Here is a 9,355-nt window from a genome sequence, read left to right on the forward strand (position 1 = left end):
AGAAACGTGTGACAGATATGTGACCTCGTGCCTCCTTGTTTTGTTTTTTTTAAACGGTCTTTCCACTCATCTCACTCCGTCTTCCTATCTGGAGTCGTGCTACAATCCGCATGGAAACTCTTCCCGCATGACTGAGGAGGGAGAACAAAACCCCACAAAAAAAAAAACCCTCTCTCACTTCTGATAATTGAGGGGGGGACGGGAGGCTGAGGGCTGATTCGTGGCTTCGGTTTGGTTTTAAACTTCTTTCTCAGCAGTAATCTAACAATCCCCACTATGCCAATGAGAATAGCAGTCCTAATGGCACGCAGCTGCATTGAGGGCCCTTGCAGTCGAAAATTAGATGGTTCGTCTAAGAGAAACCAAGAAACAACCTCCCCCCTCCCACCCCCATCTCCAGAGAGAGGACGTGTCGCTCGTCCAGTTCCCAGAAAACCTGCACCACAAAAAACGTTTTTCAAAACCCGAGGCTTTGCTTCTAAATGTTTTAGAGGATAAGTCATGATGTCATGTCCAGACTGGCCTGCGTCCCACTGGCGTCTTTAAATCAATGCGATCGCTCGTTTTTTAAAAAGGTACATCGCATTTAGTATTCACTTTATGCAACGTGAAGACAAAGTGACTCGAGCAGAGAATGAAGTCACCGCGTTGTAATCGGAGCTTCTTCCGTGGTTCTGTTTAAGGGGAGGCCGTGTGCGTGCTTATGAAGCCAATGCTAAAGTGCCTTTAAACTTGCATTCTTGCTAATGACCATCAGGGGGCGTCTCCCCAGGTTGCAAAGAGAAGTCAGATTGTATTGAAGTCTATGAGAAAATGACTCTACTTCTGGTCTCAATTGATGGTTTCAAGTTGCCTTCAATACAGCATGATGCTCATTTTAGTCAATTATGATCTATTTAGAGCCAAATAGATCATGAAGCGGAGTATACTTTAGGGCGGGGGTACCTTGGCAGGTAGCTAGCTATACGCCACCGGGGACGAAGATACAACGTTCAAACAAACGGAAACAAATTACTTTGTGAGCACGGAAAAAGACGTGAAAATACTACAACGGCAGCAGTTTGGGTAGTTTTGTCCATGCCCATAAAATTCATAAAAATAATTGTTCTCAGTTTTCCCAACTGGCTGTTGAACCTTGACATTCAACCTGTGATAGTCGAGGGCTTATGGGAAATGGTGTTCGTTAATGGCAGCTGAATAGCATATTTGTATATTAAGATGACAGTCCTTATGTAAATATATTGAGTGAAGCACATAACTTTGAGAATAATTTGTTATTTGCGTTGTGTCTTCTTTTTTTTCTACTTCTGGAACATAACTTGGATGTTTTTTCACTGTCTTTCAAAGTTAAATGAGAAGATTGATAATTCCCTCATTTGTATATAGAATATACTGCTGGGTAAGTTAGCTTAGCATGAAAACTAGGAGCAGGGTTCAAAGTTTTTCAAAATCCACATGTGGATTAGTAAAATATACTAATTAGTTAGGATTTGAGAAACAAGACAATTTTGTTGACCTTTTGTCAGGCAAGTCCCCCCCACCCCCCATCTGCTTTCAGTCTTTATGCTAAGCTAAGCTAACAATACACACTGAGCAATGTGCCCCTAAATGAGCTTTAATGCGCTACCCGGCTGCAAGGAAATGAGGTAACATCTGGGAGGAAATTAGCTGTTTACATTCAGTTTTAAGCTAAAGCTAATATTTATTGACTCTACATAGTGTAACATGCCCTTACGTGGGAGCGTGTGCGGCGCCGCCCCCCTTTCGCATAATCACGTGATAATTATCCACTGAAGAATACGGAGCGATATTAACTGCGGCGGGCGCAGACCAGCTGAGTCTCTCGCTCATAATGTGAACCAGCCGACCCCGTCGTTGAACATTTTCCTTCCTTCATTTTTAAAAGCTCACCATTTTTCCATAAGGTAGTCATTTCCAAGGCCGAGCGTGAAACCGGACACCCCGGAGCGCTCGTGGTGAAGGTCCAGAAAAAACATCGGGCCCGGCCCCGACATCCTCTCACCTTCCCCGATCCCCCTTTTTTTCCGTCTCGCTGGGAAGGTAAACACCTTTTCGCCGTGTCAGAAATGGGATTTGACTCTGCTGCCATTGCAAGTTCCTTCATCTCCACCCCTCCACCCCATATTTCTGTCCCCTCCCTCTCTTTCTTCCTCATCGACCCTCCCTCCCTTTGCCGCCACATCTGGAACCCAGCTCCTCATTTATTTATGTGGTCTGGGTTGCTTCTTCTTTTTTTTTTGAAGTCTTATTTAAAAGTCCTTTTTACCTTGTCTTGTTGGCAGTTTCTCTCCATCTGATGAGGTCTGCAATTACATCTCGCCATAACTGGTCACTCTGCAATTACATGCCCCACCACAGAATCCCCGCCCCCCCCCCCTTCTCTTGAGCAGCACCACTGCTCATATGGTAGACCGAAATAGAAAAGCTTCATGTCTGTTTGGATGGCGTCCCAGTTGAAACTATGCTCCGCTGCTTGACTGACAAGAGGGATGTGGGCTTTTTTTTCCTCCCCAAGAAAAAAAAAGCCCTTTAAGGCCAGTCCCGTTTAGACTGTGAGCAGTTCCCACTCCAGCAGGCTTTGGTGGTGGTTGGCCCAGCTGGGCTCCGAAGACAAGAAACAGAGCGAGACAAAAGTTAGAGCGAGCGAACGGGGTTTGCAGAGGAGAAGAAAAGAACCTTCGAGCTGCAACCATGAGCCCTCTCGGAAACACTTAGTTAACCTTCCAGTCGCCGACCGGGTGAGTTCTGACGACCGCTGCGGACTAATCTCAACTTCTGGGAATGTTGGAACGATGCTGAGCTTTGAATAACTTTGACAAAACTTAGATAATAATAATACAGTCAGTCATGTAGGAAACGTCTTAGTTGTCCACTTGGTTGACGGAAGTTAGAAGAGAGTACTTTCGGTTGTTCTTGTGCAAGGTGCTCTGCATCGCCTTCAAGCTCCCTGCATTGAAATGGGTGGCAACTTGTTTTCCTCGTGAAAGTATTTTTGACCAACTTCCAAGTTTGCTTCAATTCATCACGGAAACCTTGGAAGGTTTTTCCTAAGATGTCAGAAGCACTTTATTTATTTATTTTTACTTAAAAGCTTCTGATTTGCAGCGGTATTGATCATCTGGACACCGGGATGCTCAATAAACTTCAGGGATAATATGAACCATTCTGGACTATGATATTATATTTCTTTTTCTTTTGTTCTTTACAAAGTAAAAGTCAAGTGAGGCACAACAAAATGCCATCAATTGATTATCAAGTCATAAGCAATTCAAGTAAACTACACACAGTATTGCAATTTGAAAGGTAATGCATTAAAATGCATAAAACATGATTAGGTTAGAGGTACATTTGGGTTAAAGAGTTTTAGATAATTACAGGGTAAAATAAATAATAAAAGTCTTAACTGTGGAGGAATATGCAATCCAGAAACAGCTCAAGGTAAACTGAATTGCTATATTCAGTGGAAATTAACCATTTAAATAAGGATTTCTAATTGTTTTTGGCCACGTAGTGAACAAATATATTAGACTTATATTCACCTGATGAAAGATGCCAAACTCCACAGAAAAGACGTCAGTTAAAAAGCATCTGCGAGTCCCTCATTAAGACACCCTTTTACATCAACGTAAAACGTAAAAAAAACGTGCTCACGTAACATTATGTCGCAAGTGTGAAGTCCATGTTTACTATTGGTTTCGCACAGCGTCCTTCTGGGTGAAAGTCCCGGGTGTGTTTGAGCTTTTCCCTTTTTTCCCACCATATACTGGCTATTAATAGCTTAATATTACATTTTAAATCAGACACACATTGTCGGAGAGTTCATTCTCCATCGGAAAGATATTTTGTGTGTTTTTGGCTCCCGAGTCATGCTGGAGCTGTTTGGAGATGGCCGATCAGGATTGAGTGGGAGTGATGGAATCTGAGACTGTGGGAAACAACGGAGACTACAGTGAGGCTGACGGTGAAGATGAGGACACCGTTTAATGTGTGTGTGTGTGTGTGTGTGTGATGTGGTGGTGGAGAAACTAGTGAGTTTAAGGCAGAGACAATTGGAGATTACAGCAGAGGTGTGTCATTATGTTTTTCTTTGTGTATTTATCCTCTTTTGTCACTTACCCTTCAGGTAGTGAACCCTCACTGACTTTACCTGCCATCACCTGTGCGCTCACTTTAAACATGCAAGAGCTCTGAATGGTAACATGAACCCAACAGCACACACGTTACCAGGAGTTCTTTCTCTTTTTCTGTAGCCACGTAAATGCTGTTGTCACGATGTAATTACATGGTAAACACACAAAGCACTGATTGGTGATTTTATATATATGAACTTCTTCCATTCGTGATCCCCAAAGGATGAATCCTACAGACTTTGGTGATCCTTGGACTTTCCCTCTAGCGCCACCATGAGGTTGACATTTTTGTTTCTTGAACTAAGTGTCTTGACAACTTTTAGGGGGGGATTTGGAATTAAATTGGTTCCAGACATTCAATGAATTGTAATAACTATCAGATGCCATTTGTCAAGTATTTTGGTTTATGACCGCCATCGGCCTCAGTTGTACTTGGGTGTTTAATGAATATTGATATTATGGCGTTTGCTGAACTTGTTTGTGTCTTTTAAGTGCACTCATCAGAAAAACACGCTTGTACAGTAATATCTTTGTATTCTGTAAAGTGACAATAATAGCTTTCTATTCTTTAATTAGCAAATGTTAGAACGCTACCATGGTAAAATACGGGCCTCAGTACAGCCTCTGAACCATCGTCATTCTAGTCTCATTTCTTTTGAGGGGGCTTGCAGGTGTATTAAAATGCTAGTTGTGTCTATTTTATTCTCAATCAAAGCCCGCAGGATTGCCCTGCACCTGCTCATTATCCAGTGGAGCGTTCCTGAGAGCTCATAGACTTCTCAATGAGGAGCACTGAATGTTGTGATTGATCCTCTTGAGGACTTGTGGGACGTCGAGGCTGCCAAAAACACAAATAAAACACATCAACAAGTAGCTGAAACATCTTCAGCGTCTTGCTCTGTTCTTAATATTTCGACGGGGTAACAAGCCAAGCATTTGGCAACTGATTAAGTGACACACGTTTTATATATATAACGCAACTTGTGCCATTTCGGTACAAGAAACAACCTTTGCGAGGCAACGTGATTGCTGCATTTACACCTCAAACAGAAACATGATAGCTTAGCATCAGTCGGAGATGAAAAAAGAGCTCTTTTATCACCAGCAGATGAGAAGCTACGACAAAAGCTTCCCGTCAACATCTGTTCTGCACTCATATCTAATATTACAGGACGGGCTCGTACGCCCTTCCCGGCCGCCTGGCGACCAGCTGGGGAGGGCGTAGCGTGGTCAATGTGAACCGCACGCACAGGTGTGGCCGCCCGCCGTGCCGTCACACTGTTTTAATTAGGTTTTTCTCTCCACGGGCGGAGAACCTCAGGGTTCTAATGCTTGTAAAATGATCATCTCTTCTCAGTCCCACCCCCACAGTCATTGTCTGAGACATTAAGAGAGCTCCTCACTCAGGGTGTGACTAAACTTTGGAAACCGCAGCTAAAGTTGGAAAACACACAACTGCACTTGGCTCTACGCGAGTCTGGTTTTTGGAGGATCCAGTGCCAACAACGCGTTGTGTGTCCAGACTAGTACTCATACTAAACCGGCTTCATGCTCAACATGAAGACTTCTTTTACTCATCAAAGACAAAAGTTCCCACCCATCCTGTATATATATAGTTGCTCTGGTAATAACAGTTAACAACTGGATTCACGTTCAAGGCTTAGATCCCATTCCCCATTCGTAACTTCTTTCTTCTGGATGAGGTAGTTTCTTTCTTTGTGCATTGCAATTTTTTTTCCATCCGTCCTCTTTGTGGCCTTGTTGGAGTCAGCTCCAGGTCATTTTTGTCTCTTCTCGCACTAGTCTGGCGTTTCCCACATGTCATTTCTCCCACTGCTCGGCCGGGACCAATGGTTCTCGATCCAGATGCCCACCAATTGTGTAAATTCTTCAGTGAAAACGACGCGTTACACTTGTAAATGTATCTGTAAATGAATCTGTACTATTGTTCAAGCGATACCTAATACCATCAGTCAAGTGTGACCTGGGTTATTCAGTTGGCGGCATAAACATCGGGCGAGTTGCTTCGTAAATTTTGAGGACGTTTGCTTCGATCCGACAGCTCTAAACCTCCAGTGTGTTTTATGGAGGTTGTGGTTCAGGATCTGGAGTGGGATAGTGGTCTTCTATCAATGTGTTGAAGTGTCCTTGATCATGACTGAACCCTAATTGTCCCCTCATGGCATCTACACTGCTTTGATGTTATCACTCTTCCATTGTGTTCATTTAAAAAAATTAAATTGGGAATTTGAGGTAATGTTGATGTATAAGATGCCCCATTTGATTAAAAACTGATATATGCCGGTGGGGACTCTTTCCAGTCAGTGTGTAAGATCCCGTCTCTCTCTCTCTCAAGTCATCTCTACACTACCTGTTGTCATAAAGCGATCCCAGACTGTCCTTGTAACATGATTACTAGTAAATACAATTTTCAGCCATTGACCAACCTTCGGTTCCAATTTAAGACGCTGCTGTTGTACCAAAACACAAAACTCACAATTAATTGTAATAACTTTTTGAGATCCTCTGACATCAGATTCTATTTTTCCAATATTTGGGTTTGTGACCAAATATCCCCAAAAAATGACAATGACAATACCATCAGCCTCGGCTGTACTTTGTAAGAACATTCTTATCAACCCTTCAGAGCTCTTTAGAGAGGAGATACAAGTCCTTCTGTGAAGTCCTTCTACATCATCAACAGCATCAGAAGTGGATTTAGACGCAATGACGCGACTTTGAAGCTTCAAGTTTGGCTCATGAGTTTCTTTTGGTCTCCAGGACATTAGAGACAAGTCTAAGGCACTTCCTCATGCTACTCCCTTTGAGTTGCTGACCTTTGACCTCGGCGGAGCACAGAAAAACATCTTCCTCTCTGCACGGAGCCGACTGCCCGTCTCTGACTTTAATCAAAGAGGCCGTTTTCATTGCTTCAAAACCAACTGCCATCAAAGAAAGTCTAAAAACCTCGCGCCTGTCGACGCATCACTGCGATAGCGTTCATGAAGCGGGGACTCAATTAGGAGAGTGCGGGTATACATTTCTGCGTAGGTGGGCCCGATACGGCAGCTACTCTGGGGCCCCGAGGCCCGGGAGATAAATCAATATCACACCGGTGGAATTAGAGCGTCGCTAGCGTTGACCTCTTTTTTCTTTTGCTCTCTTCTTTCCCCCCCCCCCTCTCCATCTGCTAATTGGAGGGAGGTCAAGGCTCTCTGGGCTTCGGTCTGTCTCTCCTGTGATTGACATCTACTGTATGCGCTCCGTGGCCCTTCGTTTGCGGTTCATTGGGGGAGTCATGGAGAAGGAAAAGGAGGATGTGAGGTAGTCCTGCGCTTTTCTGTTCGCTGTGCGATTCACAGAAGATGGAAAGGTCACCGCTCCCTCCTCCTTGTGGAGAAGTCTTGAGCACCTCAGGGAGTCTTGGGGAGTTACGACTCCTTCTCTCTAATGGGTGTCATTTTCTGTTTGGGTAACCTTCGACCACCCTCCTGCCTTCTGGCTCTTACTGCTTCATACGACTCAGAAGAGACGTTTGATGATGTGAAACCAAACTACCAACTAATTGAAACAGAATTCATATAATTGTCATCACGATTTTCTAAACTTCAGATATGTGGATTCAAACTTATGGAACTTTTTATGCAATGGTTAAAGGACATTTTCCTACAGGACCTTAACCTCTTGTTTTATAAATCATTATGTCCTAATCAGGGCTGCAAGGCATGATCATTTTCATTATCAATGAATTTGCAAATAGTTTTCTTAATTAATCTGGCTAGATATGAACTAAGAAAAATAGAGAGGCCAAGGGGACGTCTTCATATTGTTTCTTTTGTCCGACCAACAGTCCAAAACTCAAAAAGTATTTAATTTACATTCATATGTAAGCAAACAATCCTCACATTTCAGAACCTGAATTAAGAATGTTTTTTTACATCTTTGACATTGTAAATGGACCCCTTTGAATTTTTTCCTCCTCAAGCTGCATATTACCATCATTTGTTATTTTTCTTTAACTCGTGCAAATAAATGAAACTCAATAAAAACTAAAACGGTCCGGAAGACCACGGTTCAATTACAGCAATAATTTTGACAGAGTAGGTGTTTTAAAACGATCCATATCTCTTGAAATCACACTTTCTTTAGGTTTTTATCTCACAGAATACCCTGTATATCTCAAATGAGACATGGCAGACTGGTTTTCCAGCCCTAATTACCCAGAAAAGCTCTCACACGTGTTTACTTTCTGTGCGCAAAGTGGAAAAAGAATTGTTCTGAAATGGCCAAGTGCCACGTGTGGTGGGCACATATGGAGCTTTTTCCCCTGCATACCATTGCGATTTTTTGCAGCCGATATTTACTTATCACATTGACCCCATGTGTGCCCCGTTTTCTGTGCCTTTTAGTTCAGCGATGAAATAACAGTCAGGCGGGGAAAACGCCTTGAAAAACCACCCCCTCCCGTGCCCTGAAGTGGTGCCTGTGTTCCTCGTCTTAGATCTGGGCATTGGATCTATCCTTTACCCTCGTTTCCGACTCTTCCCTTCTCCCCTGAACGCACACACGGACCCAGCCCACCTAATTTACTCCCACCTCCTAATGTCAAACAGCTGTAGAGTTGACTCGCAAGGAATTGCAGCGATTACGCCCTCCTCCCCTCCCCTCTCGGCCGTCTTCCTCTCAGACATTTTTGAGGCCTTCCCCCCGAATATCAAGTCACACACAAGCCCCAAAAATGTCTGTTCGAGGTTTATTTACGACCCGGCCGGTTTGGATAGGAGGTCATGCATTTACAACATAGGTGACCGTGCGAGGGTGGAGATGGATAGACTACGGGCTATAAATCGTGCCGAATAGATCGTGCTCCTGTGCTGTCTAGCGGTCTTCTCTTGACATGTGGAGTTTGGGCCATAACTGGGCCGATGCCATTTCCAAAAGGCACTCCATCTAACTTGAAGGAGCTGCGTGACATAAACGCCGGTGACGTCAGCCTCCGCGTGATTGACAGGAGAAAATCGGGCAATGACGCTGAGGGTTCAGAGCTTCCGCCGCTGTCGGGAAACCCTGCTTCAAACGATTGCTTTGGCCACGTGCCTGGAGTCCAAACCCCGGAAGCTGGTTTCTCAAGTAATTTTATCACCGGCTTTAAAAAATTTGGCCGCGATATTTTTTATCGAGACGCACTGCTGGAAAAAGCGATG

The sequence above is a fragment of the Cyclopterus lumpus genome, chromosome 6 (genome assembly GCF_009769545.1).
Source record: "Cyclopterus lumpus isolate fCycLum1 chromosome 6, fCycLum1.pri, whole genome shotgun sequence".
Classification (NCBI taxonomy): Eukaryota; Metazoa; Chordata; class Actinopteri; order Perciformes; family Cyclopteridae; genus Cyclopterus; species Cyclopterus lumpus.